The 26922-nt window shown below is 39.9% G+C and overlaps 1 protein-coding gene across 4 annotated transcripts in view; it reads right to left on the bottom strand.

Moving 5' to 3' along the window:
* adarb2 (adenosine deaminase RNA specific B2 (inactive)) overlaps positions 1-26922 on the bottom strand; it is a 615589-nt gene that overhangs the window by 556937 nt on the left and 31730 nt on the right. For all 4 annotated transcript variants that reach the window (XM_057823819.1, XM_057823822.1, XM_057823821.1 and 1 more), the window contains one exon: positions 19995-20124. The gene's annotated coding sequence lies outside the window, so the exon portion shown is untranslated. The remainder of the gene's footprint in view (positions 1-19994; positions 20125-26922) is intronic.

A 26922-nucleotide genomic window follows, 5' to 3' on the forward strand; every position in this document is an offset into this window, starting at 1 on the left:
GTTAAAATCCGTGTGCCTTTAATCATGCTCTCTCATGCTCTCACTTTGAGTTACCGGACAACCACAAAAAGACATACATTGCAGTCGAACGCTAGCGCAAGAATTATGGACACAGCTGGCTAACTGACTACCGTACTGTCCTTTATCTTTTTTATCCTTTTTGCCGTTTGGATTGCTTATTATAGGATGATATCGATGTACTAGATACATTAGATCAGACATGTCCAAAGTCCGGCCCGGGGGCAAAATGCGGCCCACGGTCAAATTTCCTCTGGTCCCCAGCCTCTGTCATAAAATCAATAACGTCTGGCCCGCACACAGACCTAATAAATTGGTCAGCAGTACTGCTACCAGCATATGAAGTTGCCTCCACACTAAATGCTGCTCCTCATTTACCCACTAAAAGGCAGCAGTACTCTAAGCAACATTACCCCGTGTGGCCCTTTACTCCCAATTTTCTAAATTGGCGAGAATCAACAAAACAAAGAAAGTTGACTGCAAAGAGACAGTCGCTGTTTTTAAAGAGTTCAATGTGAGGCGATATTACCAAACAAGACACGCTGACATGTACGACAAGATTACAGGGGAGATACGTAGCGAGAAAATGAAGCAACTTGAAGTTAGTTTAATTTTACAGCAGCAGTATTTCGCAAGAGCCCGAGAGATGAAAGAGAGCGCTACAAAGGCTAGTTGCGAGATTGTTGAAATTATTAATTTAAAAAAAATAATCAAGCAAATGTGACACACAGAGTGGCTAAAATTTGCTTAAATAAAGGACTCTACATAAAGGACGTCAGTCAAGGTCGGCCCCCCAAATTTTTACCACCCCAAATCTAGCCCCCATTGCAAAACGTTTGGACACCCCTGCATTAGATGCTTAAATCATAAAGCCAAGGTCCTAGGCTTCAAGGCTAAATACAATAAATAGACAGTGTTATGTACTACTCACATTTGCATATGGAGCTTTTTATTCTCAGTATCTTGCATTTACATTCTTAAACATAATTGAAAAAAATATTTTAAAAGTCCACTGCAAAAATTAAAATATGATATTGGAATTTAACCCCTAAAACTCCCTTGGATTTTTTATTGGCACAGATTGAAATCAAGCCAAATTAAAAAATGTATGCAGTAAAGTTATTAACTATACAGCTACCTCCCCTTTTAGCCATGTTTATTTATAAAATAAAACACAGGGCTAAATTAAGTCTACATTTACTCACACACTAATTTCCTTTATTATTTTACATTCACCCATGTCTTGTGCATCCATATTGTTTATCAAAGACTTGAGTAGATACAGGGGGATTATCTCGAAGTGTTCGTTATTTGTTATGTACCAGGATGGGTGACTAAAACCTTTTTTGGTGATGAGAAACTTAAATTTTGAATTTTACAGGTCTCAAAAATGTCTATTGTTCACTCACCTGATTTGACCTACTTTTAAGGTTTCAAAAAATCCCCCGCTTTTCAAAAATTTTCTTCTCCCAGAAAATAGAGATTTTAAGCTTTCCAATGTTGTATCACACATGCATATAGGACAATTTTTTAAACTTGGCCAAATTGGGGGTCTAAGAGTGGAACGTCAAGTATCCTGCGTGTTTTCTGCAATATAGATACATTTTATTTATTTTCTAACTTCTGATACTCCAATAATTATTATTTCCCAAGCTACTAATAGACAGTAAACATGTGATTCGGCACTTTCAGCTCAAAGTTAAACTGCAAGACAACACGCTGTGTTCCACAGAAGCGATTCATCAGTTCCCAATCACTGATGGTAAAATGGACACCTGGCTCTTGAATAAATAACATTCTCATGGGCACCCCGCCTGAATCACTTGAAAATTATCCACCTAATGCCACTTTGCAAATCCTCACAAATTTAACTAGTTTTGGACAGTGAAACCAAGAACTCCCTAACAAAACTCCAAACTTTTTCTCATGATTTAGGGGCAGTTTACATGGCAACTCTGCTACACCAAGACACAATGACTGTGTTGCGGAGTGGCCTCGCGTTCGTATGGTGATGGCGAAGACAGAAGGCAAAGACGCAAACCTTGGAATCCTGCCTCCACAGTGGAAGAATTCGATTGCGGGGGCTTGATGGGGGCTAGCTCCGCATACATATCAAAAGCTCCCGCGGCGCGGGACCGCGCCGATAACGTCAGCACTCGTACACGTCACATTGGGCGTGCGCAGCAGTGCTACTAAACATTAAAAACAGCAAATATGGTGGTGCGTCGGCTTTAATTTACTGTTTTTATAATATTGTTTAATTTAAATATGTTGAATGTTTCCATTTCTTTGCCTTTTTGAACAAAAGAAAATGCCATTGCTTGGAGTGGGCGGGCATGTTGTCTTCTGGGCAGAGGAGGTCAAAGTGCAGCATTCGCTGTCGCTTTGTAAATCTGCACTGCCCCCTAGGGCCTGGCAAGAATACTACATCGTTTTCATGCGGAATTGCGACATTGTTCGAATGGAGACGGGACCATATAAATGCAAACATGAATTTTTTTGTCTTCTCGGAGAGTCACCATGTAAACAGCCCCTTAATTTCATGTCATCCGTACATGTAATTCGCAGCGAACTAGTTGATATGTTTTGATGTGCATTTTGTGGTGAGGGGTTCACTATTATAGAATAATTCCTTTTTGGAACAATGAACTATGAATTGAACTAGTTCATTTTAAAATTTGTGAAGTGAAATTTGAATTCATTTGTGTAGAAAATGATCTTCCCAAACGCTGCTGACAGGATACACAACATCCCCTTACACAACCATTGTTTCCAAGAGTGCGAAACACCGGATCCCATTTGCTGTGTTTCATTTCATCCTTTTATGTAAAGTGATCTTTCCTTTGCTGGAAGCCAAACATGACATGATTCTCACTGACGCATCATGACATCCCTCCTGTTGTAGTCTTGGGGCACTACGGCCAGCCTGGTGCTCCACCTCACATCCCTCTCTTACCCAAATATCACCTCTGGTTTAACAGTGGATAGAAAAGACATGAAAACAGGGCACATTGGTTTTTATGCCTTGCAAAGAAACATTTCCAACTTGGCATTGTCATTCCACAATTTTGGGGGGAAGAAAGAGTGGACAGTGCAGCAACAACAACAACAGTTTTCAGAAAGCAGTTATCGTATTTTTTGGACCATATTCCGCACCTGAGTATAAGGCCATGTCTAGACCTAGCAGGGTTTTTCAAAACTGAGGATCCCGCCTAATCAGTAGGAAAAAATAATTACGTCCAAACTAGCACGTTTGTAGAAAAAAAAGCTTCCACAGCCAACCACATTTCATTTTTAAATTCATTCCTAACAATGCGCAAAAAATAATAGCCCATAACACCCCAATCCTTTGCATGTGTTCTTCAATATGAAGCACTGCAAGAGTTTGTAAATAAATGTTGGCAAAAAAGCACCTAATTCACACCAAATGTAAACATTAGTCTCATGTGTGACACAGGTACAAAGTTTGTCGCAGTTAGTGACGTTTCCACAGTTAAATCTTCTGTTATCAGTGTCCACATGATGGCGATACTTCTGAAGAAATTTTTAAGAACCGTTGCAACGGCAAAGCTACGACACGGCCACGCATGTAGCGGCTTCAACCTATCGCTGGAAGCCTCCAGAATGAAGGACAATACATTCATTCATGGATGGATGCAAACAGATCAACATTCCCTCGCATATCTTAACAGGTGGCTGCATTTGACTCGAATGTGCATCCTGCGTTCATTACGCCTTTCTCAGTCCTAAAACACTTAGCGTGTGTGACTCGAGACAGGAAAACAGGTAAAAACGGTGAGCGGTTACCATGGAAACGAACCTGTAGTGAGAAGATGGGAACCTTTCTAACATTTTCTATGCGAAATGCTCTCCATACAGAATGAAGACAATAGTCTTCATTCTACATATATTATGAGGCAATGACAAAATAGTACGCACATATGCACATACACTAAGGACACTAATTTGAGTCAGATTACTGGTTTGGAGAAATGACCGCATTAGATTGCTTATTACTGAAAGAAAGCACCTATCAGGTGCACCTGACTATAAGCCGCCACCCACCAAATTTGACATGAAAACGGCATTTGTTCATAGATTAGCTGCACTGGAATTTAAACTGCAGCTATCCTCACGGTATCATGGGATATTTACACCAAAATGTATGAACCGGTAACACTATTTTGACAGCGGCAACATAAGACTGTCATAAGACCAAATGAACCAACATGAAAAAAGCCCGTTCATTGCGTCAAGAAGCTTCATTTGGCCATCACTGCTCCCTAGAGGGAGACAGTCAACTTCTGCTGCCACCTGCTGTCAACACTGTTGTGGTCCAACATGCCCCCAAGCATGCATTGCAGCACTACAGATATAAATTAGAATCAAAATTCATGTTCTGTGTTAATTATTTCTTCAGCTACTGTTGTAGTTTTTTCATTAATTCCTAGTTATGGTATTTGGTAACACTTTATTTGACAGTGGTGCCATAAGACTGTCATTAGACAATCATAATTATGACATGACACTACCATTAGCGCTAATGAATGCTTATGACAGATGTCATTTTGTGTCATCCGGCAAATGATCTCACTTTTGAATGGATGTAAAAGATGTAAAAGATGGACATACTGTAAATGGAGTTAGTGACATAATCTGCCAGATGACACTAAATGACAACTGTCATAAGCATTCATTAATGCCCATGATAGTATCATGTCATAATTACAATAGCGAACAGATCCACAGAGGACGCCATCACCACAGCTCTGCACGTGGTGCTGAGTCACCTGGAATAGCAGCAGAGCTATGCTAGGATGCTCTTTGTGGATTATAGTTCTCTAACCCCCCCGCCTCACATGCTCCTGGATCAAGGACTTCTTGTCCAATGGACCCCAGACTGTGAGAGATGGCCCCCACCATTCTTCCACCCAAACACTGCGCACCGGCTCACCACAGGGCTGTGTGCTGAGCCCCCTCCTGTACTGCCTCTACACCTACTACTGCAGTCCAATCCACAGGAGCTACACCATCGTGAAGTTTGCTGATTACACCACAGTGGTTGGACTAATCTCACAGAAGGGTGAGGCACCCTACAGAGAGGAAGTCCACAAACACTCAGACAACAATCTGGCCCTGAACACCACCAAAACCAAAGAGGTCATCATGGACTTCAGGAGGAACGGTACCGAACCGCCGCCCCTGTACATCAACGACGAGTGTTTGGAGAGGGTCCACACCCTCAGGTTCCTGGGAGTCCAGATCTCAGATGACCTCTCATGGACAGCAAACATAACAGTTATCATAAAGAAGGCTCAGGAGCGTCTGCACTTCCTGCGAGTCCTCAGGAAAAACAAGCTGCTGCTGGCCTTCTATCATTCATCCATTGAGAGCCTGCTAACATACTGCATTTCCACCTGGTACGGAAGCTGCACTACTGCAGACAGGGAGAGTCTTTAGAGGACAGTCAAGACAGCGCAGAGGATTATTGGCTGTCCTCTCCCCTCCCTGATGGACATCTACTCCTCTCGATGCCTCAGCAGAGCTCTAAACATCCTCAAGGACAGCTCACATCCTGGTTCCCAGCTGTTTGAAATGCTCCCCTCTGGGAGACGCTATAGGTGTTTAAAAGCAAGAACAAACAGCCTGAGGAACAGTTTCTTTGTTAAAGCCATATTTAACACCACATCACCCAATGTCCAATATTCATTTATATGCAATATACTAGGTGCAATGCTTACTAAGTGCAATATTCAATGCCTCACTGTGAACCTCTGCTACTTAACTTTTATTCACACATATTCTAGGTGCAATACTGGCGGTGTAACCGTACACAAAAATCTCGGTTCGGTACGTACCTCGGTTTTGAGGTCACGGTATGGTTCATTTTCGGTACAGTAAGAAAACAAAATGCAAAATATAAATGTGCTAGTTGTTTATTACACACTTTTATGCTTTCAAAAATAGGAACATTAGCCTACACAAAGCTAGAAAAAATTCCTGTGCTAGAGAGAAAAGCAATCCCAATGACAAAAATTTTAACATGTATTTTACAAAGGAAATGCCTCAGTGAATCATTTGTTTTTCTTAAGAAGGGTTTTCAAAAGCTTTATTGGTGGATTTTCTCAAGTTAAAGCGCCACACAGAAATTAATCAATTTAATTGTGTAAGCAGGATCTGTGTATTATTCTTATTATTTAATTACAGGTGTTTTAGCTCATTTCATTTTATTTAAATGGGCTATTATTTATTTTATTATGTGTTTATATTTTACAAATGTGATGGAATATTCATTTATATTGTATCTTTTATGTTGTATAACTTTAGTTCCTACGTGAATATTCCGACTTGTTTTGTTGTGGTAGGAGGGTTTTGTATTGAACACGGGGCCGTGTTGGTTATTATTATAGCAGAGAAGACAGCAGTAAATTAACAAAGACAAGTCAACTGTGCCCCGATCTACCACTCACGAGATCTGATGGACTCAAAAAGTTTGTTACGATTGCATATTAGTTTGAAAATCGACCGAATCCACCGTATTTTTACACGAGTGACTTCCGGTCTGCCCGATCCTAGCTAGTAGTATTGACGCAGGAGGGCCGCGTCTCGCGTCAAATAATAAACTCTCCATTCTTTTCGCGTGCGTTGCGTTGAGCCGCTTCTGGGACGTGTCTAACACGCGGTTGCACTGCGACTGGTGTGCATTGGCTGATTGACTTTAACGCCGTGTTTCACTGCGTTCTCGCAGTGGCCATGTTGTCGCACCGCTGACGTTTCTGGGTTATGTACTGTCCCACCGTGTTGGTCCTCATTATAGTAGAGAAGACGGAGTAAATATAATCTACACAAAGAAACTGTAACCCGATCGACACATAGCCTTGAAAAGTAAGGGTTACATTACGTCAGAAACTCGTTCGGTACGCCTCCGTTACGAACCGAGCACCCTGTACCGAAACGGTTCTATACAAATACATGTATCGTTACACCCTTATTATTTATATGCAATATTAATGTGCAATATTCAATGCCTTCACTGTCAACTGCTGCTACAATTATTTGCATTGCCTGAATATAGGACTACCTCATACATATTTTATATTTAGATTTTATACTTTTATTCTTGCAAGCCACTTTCGAGATTTTTACTTGTGCAATATTCAATGCCTTCACTGTCAACTGCTGCTACTTCACTTCAAAATTTGCACTGCCTGAACATAGTACTACCTCATACATATTTTATATTTATTTAGATTTTTTACTTTTATTCTTGCCACTTTGGAGATGTTTTCTTGTCCTGCACTGTAAAGGGAGATGCTCCACAATTTCATTGTACAACTGTATAATGACAATAAAGGGCTATTCTATTCACATTACATTGCCAGAAACAGAAACAATGTCACCAAACACATGTAGCCCATGTGACATTCAGCTAGAGGTCAGGATGAAATTGCTATTTTTTCCCCACTAAAAGCACTAAACTGTCACAACGAATTGAAGTTGGACACATTTCTAACCTCTATTGTCAAATCATTTCTCTGTTTCTCCTACTGTGTATGCAAACTGTTCTGTGGCAAAATCACCTTGCCTGGCATCAGGCAACAGGGACTTTACAGATAAGCAACCAATAATATTTAAGCAGTGGGTGAGGTAATGCAAAATTCAGCCTTCTCACTTCATGCTGTGCTGTGCCTCAACCAAAAGCAGACGCACATATAAATAAATAAGTTGGCAGGAGATGTGCTCTTGAAGCTGCATTACCAAGCTGACGGCTTAAGCTTAGGAAGAGCGGAATGAGGGACAAATTTAGCAGCAGATCTTAGAATAACTAGGTAGGGATAAAGCTTATAAAAAGTGCAAATGGCTGCAGTTCTGGACAGCGTGCTTAAGGATGACAGGGATGAAATGCTGACTTTAATATTTGCAGTTTAGCTAGAAAAAAGAAAAAAAAAAAAACATTAACATGCACACGAAAACTCGTGGCATTCAGTTACACATTCTCATTCATGATTACACGGAATGAAATTTAGCTCAATTTCTTCAACTCATTTAAAGGTATCAGTCACATGCACTGGTGTGCGTAATGTCAAAAACTACAGTATATCCTATCTCTGCTGGCAGCAGCTTATCAGATGGCAAGAAGAGAACGTAAATATTTGGATGCATAAGTTTTCAGGAGGTTTGTGTCGAAAACCGAATATCCAGGTCTGAGCAAAGGGAGTCAAAATTCATTTTTCCAATACACAGCATTGAAGTGATTGAGCCCCAAGAGCTATTTTCTACTCCTGCCATCGCGGGTCATTCATATGTAATTGTTTAGGAAGTAAAGGGTTAAAATAACACTGTTTCCTGCCTGTCCTCCGTTAGTCGCTGATAAGTGGGCCTGGACTCTCAGCTTCAGTGACTGGGACATCTGGTCTTCTCTGATGTCATGCACTCTTTGCAGAGTGGCTCGTCGCCATCTTCAAGCATTCAAACAGAAACGTTACTGCTCGTTCCTCCTCCAAGTCCTCAACTCAATACACCGCTGCTCCTGGAGCTATTACCGATATGCTCCGGCCAAGTGTAAAACTTCTATCTTCCACTTATCAGCGCACCAGCTATCGTCCAGGAAAAAAAAAAAGAAACTTTCCAATATGCCACACCACCCCTCTATTTTCTGCAACAATGATACAGAAGTTGTTTTCCTGCATTTGAGCCCTTAGGATAGGAATTTTTAGTATTTAGCATTTTGACTCTTTGCTACAGGAAATGGAAATATATTTAGGGTTTGAAACTACACACAAAAATGATCCTTAATAGGAGTAAAACTTTTAAATATTGGTTTTACACTTCCAAGCAGTTGCCCACCCCATCAAACGCAAATTTTAATAAAAATGATGTCAATTGTTTGTGCTATAAAAAGTTTTGTTTATGCTGCTATCGTTTTTAAGATATTTACAATTCTTTTAAGGGCAATCTGAGGTCACACAGCCCCTCATTCTGATTAAAAATGGCTGAAAATTGTGTCAATTGTTAATGCTTCGTATGTGCAGTAAAATATTTCATTTGTGCTGCTATCGTTTTCTAGATATTGAGATATTTATTTCAAGTGATGACGTCATTTGCAGCCCTTCTATCGCGGCTGACAGAGCGTACCAACTCTCAATAACAGAGGGGTGTCCCAACAACTAACACAAACAAATGGCCCCCTTTCGGGTCAATTTTGCAGTAAATGCGGCCATAGCAGCAGTTGGTAGCTGGAGTTGTCCTTGGACCGAAGGGTCAGTGGTTCGATTCCCGGCTAAGACTGCCCTCTGTCGAAGTGCCCTTGGGTAAGGCACTGAACCCTAATTTGCCCCCAGTGGGTTGGCAGCGCCTTGCATGGCAGCAGCACCGTTGATGTGTGAATGTGTGCGTGAAAGGGTAAATGTGTACCAATGTAAAGCTTGTTGGGCATGGTAACCAGGGGTGAAAGTGGGCCGGAACGCACCGGATTGGCGTTCCGCCATCGTATTTCGTGGCGGAACGCCGTTACGGCATACGGTGCTTTGATCCCGAAAATATGACGGCAACTGTCAAAAACCAATGTTATAAAAAAAAAAAAAAAAACTGCCACACACGCATCTCCAATAAGAACAATCTACTAATGTCAGATTTACATACACAAGTGTTAACAATACAAGCCTAATAAAGAGCTTGCTTAGCGTCGTTTTCACTGATATTTATTATTCATTTATTCTACGTAGTTCTCCCCAGCGTCTCTATCTGACAAGTCACATTGCCTGTAGCCCTTTTCACATATATTACCAGGGAATTTCCCGTACAATGTAACGCAGGATTTACTCTCGTCATTGCTTTCGTGCATGAAAAGATTACGAGAATGAAGCCGGTTGGACGCGTTTCACAGACTTGACCTGTGTTGCCCACTGGCACTCTCTGTGCGTGGAAGGCTGCTGGGCGATTTTATAACCTGGACATTACGTCATTTTTGGTCAGCATTGTCACAATGTTGGTCAAATCCTGTCGTGTTTGTTCCGGAGCGAGCGTTCCCCGACGTGTAACTGCAACCAATTTAAGGTCATCAAGAGGTAAGATCGGGCCTAAAAAAATCCAGCCCGAGCCGACCCGACCCGGGTCCGCTGGTATTAATGCCCGACCCGCCCGAGCCCGATCAATTATTTTTGATTTGCAGGCCCGAAAAAAACAAAATGTTATGTTTTATTTGTAGGCCCGAGCCCGGAAAAAAAACAAAATTTTATATTTTATTTGTAGGCCCATGCCCGAGAAAAAACCCCTCAAAATTCTATGTATTATTTGTGAGGAGGAGAGGGAAGGGATGCTCCAGTCAGACATGGACAGATCACTGCTTGCTGCTTGGAAAAACGGACTGGTTGCTTTTTGCGTGATCACATTTGGTGACAATGCCTGCTCATTAAAGCCTGTCTTTTGTAACGAATTCTCAGTTGGCAGAAAAAAACTGCAACTACTTAATGTTTAAATAGTCTACATATTTTTATGATGATTTTAAATGCATTTGCACAACGAAATAACGCTGGAAAAGTTTGTAAAATGTAAATAAACAGATGCGGTTTTGCATCGCAGAGGAGAGAGTAAAAAGAGGGCGCATGGCACGCTCTGGCTCTGCAATGACCATACAGCGCCTTGCTTTTTTTCTCCAAATTATTTATTTGATAAGTATTCCTTTGTTTAACATCCATACATCGTTTTGGTATACGTATATAAATATATATTTATTTTAAAAATTTTGCGAGAACCCCGACCCGAACGTAATGATTGACATTTTAATTTCGTTATGTTTTCAGTTTAATTTAGCCATTTCCAGCTTGCCATGTTTATAGCCCTGCTTTCACACACACCAGGAGAAAACCAACGCAGGCATGGTGAGAACATGCAAACTCCACACTGGAAGGCCGGCGCCCGGGATTGAACCCTTGGTATCAGAACTGTGAGGGGAACGTGCTAACCACTGTGAAACCTGTTGTGTTTTATTGTGTTATATTTATGACTGTGCCAAAAGTTCTTGCATTTTGGTGGTTTTAGGAGGTTTAAGCCCCCCCACACACACACACACAAAAGGGCTCTGTGGCGAACTTTATGTTAGGGAGTTCCGACAAGAAATTCTAGCCACTTTCACCCCTGATGGTAACCATGTTGTAGATAAATGCGCTACACAAGTACTGTCCGTTTACCATTAAAAGGGGGGGCTGAGAGTCACATCATCATTCGATATTAATATCTCAAGGTCCCAGTTTCCTGTAAAATGGACCCAAAGGGGTGCCACTTCCCCAATAGCAGGCCACTGCGTGCCAGATCCGGCCTCAGCTCGCCAGATCCGCATAGCAATCACCCCCGCTTAACGTCAGTGCGCCAGTTGCGGCACGGATCAGCACTATGACAGTTTTGCCTTAATTGTCGCCTTCATTGCACAGATGGGTGAGCCTGGGATCAGGTGCCTCTGATCATCGTCATCAGCTTACTTAAACCGGTCCTTGGCCTCAAATCATCGCTAGATCAACAACTCACCTACAGGTATATGACTTTCAAATAACAAAGATTCTTGTAATCCTGATACTGATCTCATTTTTGTGTTTTCCCCCCTAGCTCCTGTACTGCTTGCGTGGCAAAACGCCTGCCTGCCCATTCACCTGTTCTATCACCAAACTGCCCACCGGATTCTTCGGACACTATCACACACAATCTCTCTGATCATCAATGAATAAGGTCCCCTGTTACCCCAGAACTTTAACAAATACAATATGTTGTTTACTGTCTACAAATTGGTCATCTCTAATGTTGAGTTGCTTGTTCTAATTAAAATATTTTGTGATAAAAAACAATGTAATATTGTTATATGTTGCATCAATATGTTAGCATTAATAAATGGCATGAAAAATAATTGTTGTCATTATTGCTTTTATTAGTTAAATTCGCAATATAAACACATTACAGTATGATACATTGAACAAAATAGACTCCAAATTGGGTAACGTGTGTCATATCTGGGCCATACATTAATGTCGTGTCTGCTATTTTGGACCAGTTCTGGCCCAAAACTGGTTGCTGATCCAGCAAGTGACTGCTTCCTGAGTTTGGGCCATTTTTCAAAAAGACACTGGGGTGGATCCATTTTACGAAGTTGGGTCCATATTTGCAGTACATCGGGCCCATGTCCGTTCCAGGTATATTTTTCTATCTGGGTTGGTTCTGCTACATTTGTGCTAGTTGTTGAGACACCCCTCTGTTATTGAGAGAGTTGGTACGCTTCGTCAGCCACAGGAGTTGGCTATGGAAAAGCTGCGAGTGACGTCATCACTCGAAATTAATCTCAATATCTATAAAACGATAGCAGCACAAACACTTTTTTTACAGCACAAACGATCACAAATGTAGCATGAACAAATGGCACCATTTCGGGTCAGTTTTGTGATAAATGCAGGGCTGCGTGACATCATCTCTCGAAATTATTCAATCAAAATGGGGGGGATGGTTGACCTCAGATTGACCCAAAAAAATGTAAATATCTTAAAAACGATAGCAGCACAAAGCACAAACAGTTGACATAAATTTCATATTAAATCTGCATCTAATGGGGGGCCAACTTTATGGTGGTTAAGTTGACTTCCGCAAGTTGCAGGTTAGGACCATAAAATTAAAAAGGTTTTACAAACGATATTTTTCATAATTTCTCATGCATGCATGAATACATTTATGCCCACACCAAACAAATGAAGTGTGGGTGGTCCTGTGCTTGAAGAGTAAGTGGAGCAGTCAGGAATTAACATTCTTAAAAAAAATGGGGAATAACTAATGGACTCATGTTTTACTGTGAGATCATTTGTAATGCATGTATTGCACGGGAAAGTGAATCACATACAGTATAAAATAAGAACCTTACCTTTGGGTTGAGATACTGTTCACTCGTCAACAGATTATCTCAGCTTTTGTTTTGTTTATTTACAAACACACTGTATGTATATATAATATGGGTGGGACACAATTTTTTTTTTACCAAATTTATTAGAGGTTTTGTATTGAATTAGTCTTGATTAATCACATTTTAATCGCATAGCAATATTTTTCCCAAACAGATCAATTTTATCGGATAAATAAATAGTATACTCCAGGAAAGTCCAATTAAATGCATTCAAAAAAGGATAAATAACTATCTGGGCAAAAATCTAAAAAGATCTCAAGTTAAAAATCCATTTTAAGACCTTCAAGTAACCTTGGCAAAAATTAAGTAGTTGAATTATGTAATCACTAGCACATTATTCATATTTCCACATACCCAGGTTCAGCAAACTATCTGTTTTTGATAAAATGTGCTTAATAAGCTGATGTGTGCATCAATTCAGTCAGTGTCCTGGAAAATTGTATAGATTAAGGTTCTAACATGTTTGAAATGTAACTACTGATTAAAATGACTTCGTTTTTTAAATTCTAAATCCTTTGTAATGAATTAATGGCACTTAATGTGTTAAAATCCCGCTTGTAACATACTGTTTGTGTATATATATACACATATATATATATATATATATATATATATATATATATACACACAATTGTACTGCATTATATGAATTTAATTCGTTCTAGAACCTGGTTTGTAAGTCGAAATGGTCATATGTCGATGGGGATTTTTCCATAAGAATACATTATAATTCGATGTATTCGTTCCACACCCCAAAAACCTACGCTAAATCCTTCATAAATGTTGCAGGTACAATTACAAATACCAATTACACATAGCAAAACAAATCAATTACAATTACACATCAAAATAATAATAAAATAATGTAACAAATCTGGTTCCTATGTGGCGGTTATGTTTTGCATGCTGTTCCTGTGTTCCTGAAAGCACTGTGTGACTGACGAAAGTGAGAGAAATGGGAAGTCTTGTCATGTTCTGTTGTTGTTGGCGTCGGCTACGGCGGACAGTAGCAGTGTTGCATTGCACAAGTTCTGAAATGAATAATTGAAAACTTGAAGAAGCTGGTGACTTACTATGGAATCACAGGAGTGACAAAACTTTTAAAAAATGACAAAAATTGAAATTGTTTTTTTCGTTTGTGTTTTTAATGAAAAATGTACAAATCAATAACAAACATTGTTATCATTTTTTCTGTTTGTGGTTTCAAATGATAAAAGGTAAACGTCAATGACAAAATTTATACTTTTATATTTTCATATATGTAAGTATTAATTTATTTCTCTTTGATGTATGTTTATTTATTCATTTATTTTTTTTAAATTTTGGCAGTCCTGTGATTCAATCACTTCCTTGCCGATGTTGCAATAATAATTGTCACAGAATCCCCAAATTTAAAAAATAAGGTCTTAATGGAACTTTTTTCAAATGTGTATAAAAGAAAAATGAAAATGTGTAATAAGCGCTCTAATATCTATAACCCTTGCCAAATCCTGATTTTTCTTTTCTCATGGAACCTGCAGATTCATGTGTTGACTGGTATCCATCAAAATGTGAAATTTCAGAATTCTGAATTAGTCTCAAAATCATAAAATTCTAAGTATCAAATGTGATTAAAAAAAATAAAAGTTAATTAATAAGGTCTGGCAAATGGACTTTGGAGGAGGACCGACAAGATCATAGACATATTCCGGCCGTGTTGTCAAGCCAGTTAACTGGCGCGCACACCACGCTCATATTTTTTTTTATTTTTCACCACCCGCGCCAACCTTTTTGGGACCTACGCAATAAAAAAAAAATGTTTGTGGGTGGTAATAATGAGCCATATACAGTGTATCACAAAAGTGAGCACACCCCTCGCATTTCTGCAGATATTTAAGTATATCTTTTCATGGGACAACAGTGACAAAATGACACTTTGACGCAATGAAAAGTAGTATGTGTGCAGCTTAAATAAAAGTTAATTTATTTTCCCTTCAAAATAACTCAAAATATAGCCATTAATATCAAAACCCCTGGCAACAAAAGTGAGTACACCCCTTAGAAACTATGTACATCCCTAAATGTCCAAATTTAGTACTGCTTGTCATTTTCCCTCCAAAATGTCACGTGACTCGTTACAGGAGTGCTGTTAGCATTGCTGCAGAGATTGAAGAGGTGGGGGGGGTCACCCTGTTAGTGCTCAGACCATACGCCACACTCTACATCAAATTGGTGTGCTTGGCTGTCACCCCAGGAGGAAGCCTCTTCTGAAGACGGTACACAAGAAATCCCGCAAACACTTTGGTGAAGACATGCCAACAAAGCACATGGATTACTGGAATCATGTCCTATGGTCTGATGAGACGGGCGGGCTTTCGGCAGTCATTCCTGATAGCTAGCTAAAAGCAAGCTGTCTTTCAGAGCATTGCAACATGAGTTGCTGGGAATAATGTGGCTTAATTTGAACTATTAACGTTATTTTCTAATTAACTTTTCAGTCGCGGCGTACAGTATTGTCAAATGTTTAGCCCTTCAGTATAATTGAGTGACGCTGAGCTGCTACTGAGGAGTGTAAATGGCAGTAATGGCGGCAACCACTAGAGGCCACCACAACTGATTAGTCAATATGTATTAATGAACAACTCCTCAGCAAGCTATCCAATAGCCTGATAATGATCCTGATTATTTGATTCAAGTGCGTTGGAGGAGATAGACGTAGATAACTGACTGGATAGGTTCCCTCGAGGACTGGAGTAGGGGATCCTTGCTCTAGGAAGACTTTTCTGCCAATAATGTATTTCATTTACATATATTTCTTACATTTATTTGCACAATAATTTCATGAGACTATTTTGTACGTAGTTTAACATGCTACAACATAGCACTCCTGTGGCGTTCAAACATCTATGGAACAGCATTTTTGCCTTATTTTTATCTCCAACTGAAAGTTACTTGATGTACTTGTGTTGTTTACTGTTCAGTTAAAACTGTTCTTAAACTCGTGCTGTTTGCATATAATTTTGGACTGATGCCCTTGTGTTCTTCACTAATCTGTATATACTGTACTTGAACTCATGAGGAAAAAATGTTTGCATGCAATTTATGTTGAGCAGACAATTTGTTAAATGTTAAATTTAATGAGCAAAGTGTCAATAAAAACATCTGACAATCAAATGTTTCTTGTGTACAATGACTTCAGGATAAAACAAACCTAATCTACAATAGTAATAATTTGATATTTAAAGTATCTATTGAAAACGTTCAGTAAAATAAACAATACACTACAACCATGAGTAAATCATACTCAATTTTAATAGGTATTAAGTGATATAATCTGTTTAAAAAGGTTGAGTAAACCTTACCCATATAATTTGAATATATTATTGTTGACGCATTTAGGTAATATTCACTCAGTAAAATTGGCTAAACTTTATACTAAAAAACAGTGTAAATTGTTACCTCAATTTTCTTGAGTAAATTTTATAAGTTGTTTTTTTACAGTGTAGGCTATGTTGATTTCTCTCACAAGAAAATCTGCCGTGCTCCTCTCTTGAAGGAAAACAATGAAATTGCGACATAGTTGTAAATCGTCGCATTTTGAGCATGTGCTCATATGTCGGGACAAATGACGAGTCAAATTTTACGTCGCATGTCGAAAGGATTGTGTGACGACGCGTTTGTATGTCGAGGTACAACTGTAAAAATTTGTGAGATGAAAAGAAAAAGGATGTTAAATTGGAACTCCTCTGACAAGTAAAATGTTGTATTAGTAAGTAACAGTAACTTCAGAATAAAAAAAAAGAACCGCAAACACTCTTTTAAAGACTAAGAAAGCGGAACTGCTCTCCCTTTGGCTTTCCATGAACACGTGTTTGGCCCCTGGGGTGGCTAATTTTGAATGTAATAATCTATTTAATCACAAGTTAACATTATTGATCCCAGTGTTAAAAGCTATTTATGTGAAGGCCTGTGGGCTGGTCGAGCAACGAGCACACTCCCCTCTGTGTCATTAATTTCCCATTTCAGCTAGCCTGAGGCTGCAGCCTGCTGAGGAGATAACAAATTAAATGTGCAGGAAGGATGATTTCTGCCCATGCTCAAGAGGACACAGTAACTCCTCACTTTTGGTCATCACAAACATATTTGTGTACAAGAAATATATTACTGGCACGTCTATTTATGCATGCATTGTGGCTGACAATGACATTTATGACTGTGACACAATGTTTTAAAGTTTTCTTTAACATAGTTTTCCATAGGTCATATACAGCTTGCATTATTTTTCTGACAAAACCTGACAGACCGAAATATATTGTGAGTGCTGGGAACGACTGATAACCCTGCCAGAGTAGGCAATGTTCCGCACCTCTACTGTTGAGGCAGCTGACCAAAACTGTGGCAAAAAGGGAAAACTCCGCAAAGTCCACAGAACTTGTGGATGAACAAATGTGGCTGCCAGTTGAAGCATTCAACCACTGACGTCGTATCCGGCTTCTTCCTCAATCCGAGACTCCGGACAGAACTCAGTTATTTTCATTGCGCTGGATTAAAAAATATGAATAACCATATTGAGTGAGTCCACACAGAGCCAAGTGGTCTATTTCATTTAGCACCATAAAATGCCACATTTAATATGAAATACACATGATTTTCTAGGGCTGTCAAATTTATCACGTTAACGGGCGGTAATTAAGTTTTTGAATTAATCACATTAAAATATTTGACGCACTGAACGTATGCGCGGGCTGACCCACTCATGCATTGCCGCAAACAGACTACAATGGCGCTGTTTTATTTATATTGAGAGCTAAGAGGCAGAGACAAGCGAGAGGAATGGACTCAGGCCTTTATTGGGGCCGCGCTATTTATTGGCATAAGCTTTGGCATGTCTTCCACAACAATTAGAACTACTGTGGCAAGTGACGTGGGGTAGAATGACAGGAGATCATCTTTTTCTTTACACCCTGTATTGAACAAAACGCAGAGAAGATATACCATTTGCAGCCAGCACTGACAGTCATGGTTGCCCAACTTCCCGTCATGCATATGGGTGGAACAGTTAGGGCACTACAGTATCATTTACTGAAAGCACAAAGAAAATTATATTCCTATTTCTCAAAAAGAATAATGTTCACAAAAAGAAAAGCGCTCAATTCAAAGAGATCTGGCATTCCCAATCAAAATAGCTATGCAAGATAATACTCAGACTTTGGTCAAACTTTATTCAAACATTTCGTTTAGCTCAAAAAAATACACTGAATGGCAATATTTAGTCACAATATACATACTATCAGAGGTCTTGTACGTTGTGAAGTCAACACTCAAATGAACGTAAGGTACATTGAACCCGGAAACTACGGCGTCAGTCGAGGGAAAAAATGCACTAGAAAAACTTGGCTAGATCTCTAATTTAAAACTTGCCCTTGACACCTTGTGGTGTATTTCAATCACTACCTTCCACAATGGGGAGCTGTTAGTTTATTTTTTGATTGAAAATTTTACATATTTTATTAAAATGAAAACATACAGAGGGGTTTTAATATAAAATTACTATAACTTGTACTCACATTTATCTTTTAAGAATTACAAGTCTTTCTTTCCGTGGATCCCTTTCACAGAAAGAATGTTAATGTTAAAGCCATCTTGTGGATTTATTGTTATAATAAACAAATACAGTACTTATGTACAGTATCATGTGTTGAATGTATATATCCGTCTTGTCTTATCTTTCCATTCCAACAATAATTTACAGAAAAATATGGCATATTTTAGAGAGGGTTTGAATTGCGATTAATTATGGTTAATTTTTAAGCTGTGATTAGCTTGATTAAAAATTTTAATCGTTTGACAGCCCTAGATTTTTTGTGTCGTTATACACTTTAATAAAGCATGAAATATTGCAAAGTCTCAAAAATACAACTAATTTCTACAGCTATAAATTCATGTCTGTAAGTAAGAATGAAAGACAAAAAAAAAAAAAAAAAAAAAGATGACATTCCACCACATAGCTTACAGGAAAGTAATTCAAAAGAGATCCCGGTCGCCTATGCATCCAGAATACAAAGATGTATAACAAAAGCAGTAAGGATAACAATGGTTTCAATTGTGCTTCCAACTAATATGGAGCTTGACAATGTCTATATATCCATTGTTGACCTTGTGAATTTGTTCTATTTTAAATACTCTATTTACCTTTGGACTTGAATTACAGTGGTCTGCCACCTTTGTCTTATTCATGCGCAGTTGGCGGGATCACTGTTCAACTTTACTACAACCCCTAGCAAAAAGTTGGAATCACCAGTCTCGGACGAGCACTCACTCAAGACATTTTATCATGTAGAACTAACTCAGATAAAAATGTTGAAAAAAATAATGAATTAGTTCAAAAGTGCAACTCTTTAGCATTCAGAAACACTAAAAGAAATGAATAAAAAAAAACATTGTGGTGGTCAGTAAATTACTTTTATAGAGCAAGTGCAGAGGAATATATATGGAATCACTCCATTCTGAGGAAAAAAAATATGGAATCATGAGAAACAAACAAAGAAATAACTATCAAAACACATCTCTAGTATTTAGTAGCACCACCTCTGGCTTTTATGACAGCTTGAAGTCTCTGAGGCATGGACTTGATGAGTATTCTTCATCAATTTGGTTAATGTTTCCACGGTTTCTCCGTTAAATTTAAATGAGATTATTATTTACTTTATTATTATTATCTTTTTTTCTATACCTGCTCATTCATGCAAAGCTGATCCCAAGTCCACTCTGCAGAGGCTAAATAGATATGAGAAACCCTGAAGATAATTGGAAATTGATTTTTATCTTCACCTATCCATTTAAATATGATTAACAGTGAGCCTGACACAGCATGTCAAATTAATAATGACGCACGGTGGGAAAAGACAATCAATAATTGACAAGATAAATACAGTTAAGAGTTCATAATGCTCCCAAAGCAGGTCACACGCACTGATAACAAATGAAGTGCAAGCATGCGAATGATAATCAGGAGTCATTAATGAGACAGGTGTAAATGAATGAAACTGCAGTTTGACATCACCTCGAGCCGCTGAAATTAACGGAGCTCCATGCCTTCCAGTTAATCTGTTTTACAGCCAGATAGGAACCTAGAGGTCATTTGGCACTGTTACTCCTCCACCATCGCTTCCCCAACACTGTTCCACCGTTTCCTGAAATCAAAAATGAAGTAGCGGTTAATGAAAATGAATATCACATTTTTATGTCGTTAGTCGGGAGTTATGTAGGTGGAGCGTCAAGGGTGTGAACATAGTTCAACAGCCATTATGCAGAGGTTATCGTCTGGGCTTGACACTGTGTTTAAACTCCTCGCATTATGTTGATTCATAGAGCTGTTGAACTATTAGCACTCACCTGACACCTCCTACACATTCTAATAAAATCATTTGCTCAGTTTTTTTTAACCTGCACTTGACCAAAATTGTTATACAGTGGGGAGAACAAATGTTTGATACACTGCCGATTTTGCTGGTTTTCCCACTTGCAAGCCATGTAGAGGTCTTTAATTTGTGTCATAAGTTCTCTTCAACTGTGAGGGACAGAATCTAATACAAAAATCCAGAAAATCACATTGTATAATTTTTAAATAATAAATTTGTATTTAACTGTATGAAATAAGTATTTGATACATTACCAGCTAGTAAATATTTCGGCTCTTAGTTCTTTTTTAAGAACCCCTCCTGTTCTCCACTCATTACCGGAAGTAACTGCACCTGTTTGAACTTGTTACCTGTATAAAAGACACCTGTTCATATGCTCAAACAAACAAACTCCAACCTCTCCACAATGGCCAAGACCAAAGAGCTGTGTAAGGACATCAGGGATAAAATAATAGACCTGCACAAGGCTGGGATGGGCTACAGGAAAATAAGCAAGCAGCTTGGTGAGAAGGTAACAACTGTTGGAGTGATTATTAGAAAATGGAAGAAGTTCAAGTTGACAGTCAATCTGCCTCATTCTGGGGCTCCATGCAAGATCTCACCTCGTGGGGCATCACTAATCATGAGGAAGGTGAGGGATCAGCCCAGAACTACACGGCAGGACCTGGTCAATGACCTGGAGAGAGCTGGAACCACAGTCTTGAAGAAAACCATCGGGGAAACATAACGCCGTCATGGATTAAAATCCTACAGCGCAGGCAAGGTCCCGCTGCTGAAGCCAGTCCATGTCCAGACACGTCTGAAGTTTGCCACTGACCATTTGGATGATCCAGAGTAGCAATGGGAGAAGGTCATGTGATCGGATGAGACCAAAATTGAACTTTTTGGTCTAAACTCGGCTCGTCGTGTTTGGAGGAAAAATACGGATGAGTACAACCCCAAGAACACCATCCCAACCGCGAAACATGGAGGAGGAAACATTTTTTGGGGCTGCTTCTCTGCCAAGGGTACATGACGACTGAACGGTATTGAGTGGAAAATGGATGGGGCTATGTAACGCCAGATCTTGGCTGACAACCTCCTTCCTTCAGTGAGAGCCCTGAAGATTGGTCGTGACTGGGTCTTCCAGCACGACAATGACCCAAAGCACACAGCCAAGGCAACTAAAGAGTGGCTCCGTAAAAAGCATCTTAAGGTCCTGGAGTGGCCTAGCCAGTCACCAGATCTGAACCCGATAGAAAATCTATGGAGGGAGCTGAAAGTCCGTATTGCCCGGTAGCAGCCCCGAAACCTGAAGGCTCTAGAGAAGATCTGCTTGGAGGAGTGGGCCAAAATCCCTGCTGCAGTGTGTGCAAACCTTGTCAAGGACTACAGGAAACGTTTGTTATCTGTAATAGCAAACAAAGGTTTCTGTACCAAATATTAAGTTCGATTTTTGTGATGTATCAAATACTTATTTCATGCAATTAAATGCAAATTTATTATTTAAAAATCATACACCGTGATTTTCTGTTTTTTTTTCCACTAGATTCCGTCCCTCACAGTTGAAGAGAACTCATGATACAAATTACAGACCTCTACATGCTTTGCAAGTGGGAAAACCAGCAAAATCGGCAGTGTATCAAATACTTGTTCTCCCCACTGTACTATTTCCTTGTTACCACCACGGGTATGCATGCATTCTACTATTTATCATGTTTCATTGTTTGTAGTAAACAATTATTTTAAGAAGACGTTGGTGGTTTACAGGTAATATATCCATCTTCTATACCACAAGCCCTCATTTTATTTATACTTTTCTTTGTTTTTGTTTTGTTTTTGATTGAATAATAAAGACAAATCTATCTCCATATAATCAGTCAGCAATGTCATCATTCCACAGAAGTTGTTCAAAAACTAATAGGTAAATATTTTATGAATATAATGCAGACCCATGGAAGTGTAGTCCAGTCAATATACACCCGCAGTAGGCTATGTGACAGCTAAACATTTTTAGAAATTACTATCAATACAATTGCCGTTGACAAATTGTTACTCCTACTCAATTATTATCTTCATTCAATGTTGTCGATCGCACACAAACAATAACCCAAATAAACTGACAAACAATTCAACCAGCATGTGTTCAAAAGCAGCAGTTCAAAACTACATTTCCCATCATGCTTAGCGAGGCTTAGCTCACCGAGAACTTCCGTATTAGCGAACACCTGTAGCAGAGGCAAAAATCAAACATTACTATAATACAATCATCGGCAGCGCAATGATGCGACACCAAACGGGATTTTACAGATCACACCAGTACAAAACTCCAACAGAAGTCAACAGTTGTCGAAAGGTAAATTTAGTAAGTGTACATACTGCTAGCTTGTGAGCTCCTAGCGTGACGAAGGTTTTTTGGGGAATGACGCCATGATAAAGCCAGTCTGTGATGCGCAAACTGGTATCCTAAGTAGAATAAATATATTTTCGACTTCGTCAAACGCTTTCTTTTATCCCAGGCAATTGTAGGTCGTATTATTTACCTGACATGTTTCGGCGGGTACTTCCGCCTTCGTCAGAGGGTCACTGATGTTGGTGTGACGCGTCTTTATCAGCTGACGGATGAAGGCGTGTCTCACCTGCCAGAATGACAGGTGAGTCACGCCCTCTGCTGCCCATTCACTCTTCCAAAATGCTGTTCTAGGTTGTAGAGAGCATGTATGCCCCCTCGTCCCTGTTGATGGTCCTCGGGCCCCGCTTGCGGATCTCAATGGCCTCCCTGATCCAGCGCTGATGTTTGTTTTCTTCGGTGCGGATGACTCTGGCCTTTTCCCAGTCCATGATGTAGAGGGTGTGACTCACCTGTCATTCTGGCAGGTGAGTCACGCCTTCATCCGTCAGCTGATAAAGACGCGTCACACCAACATCAGTGACCCTCTGACGAAGGCGGAAGTACCCGCTGAAACATGTCAGGTAAATAATACGACCTACAATTGCCTGGGATAAAAGAAAGCGTTTGACGAATTTATAAGTGTAGGCAAAATGAACTCTATACAACTATTAGGAGAAAGTTATGGAGAAAATTGCGTCAAGGAGTTTCGCCTCCTGGAAAGGCTGACGAGAAAACGGGCGCGCTATAGAAACCACCTGAAATTCAACCTGCGCTGCCGGGACGAGGAAGTTATACCGGCTAGCCTGAACATCAAGAACCCAATCCCAACCAGGAACGCGGAGCGGATTATTAGAAAAGTGCGGATGACTCTGGTCAAAGAACAGATACGATGCACAACCAGTAAACTCAACAACATCAACAGTGGACTACAGCGGCTAACGGAGCAGTTTGAACGCCGATTTCCCCTGGACAACAACAAGATAGCAACAATACGCGCACACTTGAACAACATACACGAACAAGAATTCACAACCACCAAATGCCGACACATCTGCAAACTGGACAGACTCACTGCACAGAAAAAGAAGGCAGAACCGAACCACACGCACATTAACGATAAATGGATTAAAAACATGTCAAAAAATAATCTCACGCAGGCCGAGCACAGCATATTGTCAAAAGGACTCAACTACGCCGTCACACCCAAAAAGATATAAAGATATCACAATCCTTCGAGCAGACAAAGGCAGAACAGTAGTGATAATGGACACGGACACATATGAAAAGCAGATGCAGCAGTTACTACAGGATGATGCTTATGAGGTGTTAAAAAAGGACCCAACAGAAAACAAGAACAAACTTAAAGAGCTACTCAAACCATTACTTAATGAAAAGAAAATAGACAATCAGTCGTACAACTACCTATTACCCACAACAAACATCATCCCCAGGATCTACGGCACACCAAAAATCCATAAACCAGGTACACCTCTCCACCCCCATAGTAGACAGCATAGGATCAGTAACATACAACCTCTCAAAAGCACTCGCAGAAATAATAAAAACATTACTGGGACTCACAGATCAACATTGCAAAAACTCAAAACAGCTTGCCACAGAACTCGCAAACATAAAAGTACGGAAAGATGAAATGCTCACATCACACAATGTCATTTCCCTATTCACCAAAACACCTACACAGGCCACCATACATATAGTTCACAACAGGTTAATTGCAGACAGAACACTCAAAAAACACACAAATTTAACAGTACAGGACATCACTCAGCTACTTCATTTCATCGCCACCTCCACATACTTTCAATACAGAAACACAATTTACAGACAAAAAGAAGGATTCGCCATGGGAGACCCACTGTCTGCCATCATGTGCGTTTTTTTTCAAGGAGGATTTGGAACAAAAAGCACTCACGACAGCTCCGGATGAATACAGACACACACTATGGAAACGTTACGTAGATGACATTCTGGAAAAAGTAAAAACAGGACATACATAACAACTCACGGACCACCTCAACACCATGGACACCACCGGCAGCATCAAATTCACCCATGAAGAAGAAATAGATCAATCCATAGCCTTTCTGGACATAAACATACATCACACAGACAACGGCAACATCAAAATAAAAGTACACAGGAAACCTACACACACCTTCTATGGACATCGGAACACCCCACTATCCACAAACTATCAGTAGTCAGAACACTATATGAACGTATGACAATAATAACGGACCTGGAAGACAGAACACAGGAAGAAAAACATATACAACAGACATTAAAAAGGTGTCAGTATCCACAGTGGGCAATAGAAAAAGGTGCAGGACAGGTCAGAAACAAGAACAACACAACACAGGGGGAAGGAAAAAACAAACAAAACAAGAACACATAGATATGGTGACGTTGCCGTACGTGAGGGGAGTCACGGAACGTATCCAAAGGGTCATGAAAAAATACAACATAAACACACCAGTCAAACCACACACAACACTCTGCCAGATATTGGTCCACCCAAAGGACAAAATCCATCCAGAAAACAAATGCAACTCAATATATGAAATTCCATGCAAATCATGCAATAAATCATACATCGGGGAGACAGGGAGGAGCTTCATTACAAGAAAAACAAAACACAAGAAGGAATGTGAAAAGGAGACAACAATGAGACAAACAAGGGCAATAAAAGAACAATCACAACAAGAACATCACAAATCAGCCATCACCGATCACTGCAAAAGGGAAAACCACATCATGGACTGGGAAAAGGCCAGAGTCATCCGCACCGAAGAAAACAAACATCAGCGCTGGATCAGGGAGGCCATTGAGATCCGCAAGCGGGGCCCGAGGACCATCAACAGGGACGAGGGGGCATACATGCTCTCTACAACCTGGAACAGCATCTTGGAAGCGTGAATGGGCAGCAGAGGGCGTGACTCACCTGTCATTCTGGCAGGTGAGTCACGCCTTCATCCGTCAGCTGATAAAGACGCGTCACACCAACATCAGTGACCCTCTGACGAAGGCGGAAGTACCCGCCGAAATATGTCAGGTAAATAATACGACCTACAATTGCCTGGGATAAAAGAAAGCATTTGACGAATTTATAAGTGTAGGCAAAATGAACTCTCTACAACTATTTTCGACTTAACTACTCTTTTGGGTACATAAGCATTTGATTATATACCTACTGATCATATTAACAGTTAACAACTGGGCAGGCTTTCTGGGAAGACGTCACAGGCAGAACAGTACCGTAGTATTCTGTGCAAAGTCTCAGTCAATTTCAACACACGGCAATTGGTCCCGTGAAAAAAACAAACAAAAAAAAAAAAAAACTGATATTTTCATAAATTTAAAAAAACCCAGTCGGACGCCACGGACGGGATGTAAAAAATGGACATGTCCGGGCAAAAGAGATGTTTGGTCACTAATATAGACAAACACTGCGACTGGTTGGCAACTAGTCCAGGGTTGCTCAAATTCACTCATTACACCCATGATGATTTTCTGGAGCCTGTTTTTTTTTTTTTTTTTTTTTTCAATTGGATACATAAAACTTGCTTTAAAAAAATAAATTATTTTATTTGTTTATTCAGGTTGATTATAGAGCTAGGGCAGAAGATGACTCCAACTCCAGTTCAGCCTTACAGTACTTTGAGTGCCCCAAGTCAGACAGTCACAGTCTAGACACATTTTCTCCATTTTTCTCTCAAAGTGAACGAAATTGATGCATTTTACAATAAAATGTAAAAAAAATATATATATATATCCCGGGAGGGCATTTCCCCGGATCCCCCCTAGAGGGTCTGTGTACAGCGATTATTTTGGGCTGGGCTGAGAGTCAAAGTCCAGAGCTGCTTTTTAGTCCCAGTCCGCCCCTGGACTCGCTGATACATCTGTGACGTTCAAGGCCTCGTCAGTAGTGGTTACGTGATTTTTGGCTTGCTCGACGCCGTTTTCGGAACACTGCTTCGACACACCTCTACTTCATTTGCTACGAGCCTACGTTCTTAGTTAATGTTTGTAAATATCTAGAGGCAACGCCTGTATGTATCATCTTTTGTGTTGTTGTGTGTTTCCACTCGCGATCGGACACTTAAATCCAGTTGTGCAGTGGTTTGAACGATGTGCTAATGCTAGCGAACGCATGCTAACTGTTTGTGTTATTGTATTAG

Source organism: Corythoichthys intestinalis, chromosome 20, assembly GCF_030265065.1.
Source record: "Corythoichthys intestinalis isolate RoL2023-P3 chromosome 20, ASM3026506v1, whole genome shotgun sequence".
Taxonomy (NCBI): Eukaryota; Metazoa; Chordata; class Actinopteri; order Syngnathiformes; family Syngnathidae; genus Corythoichthys; species Corythoichthys intestinalis.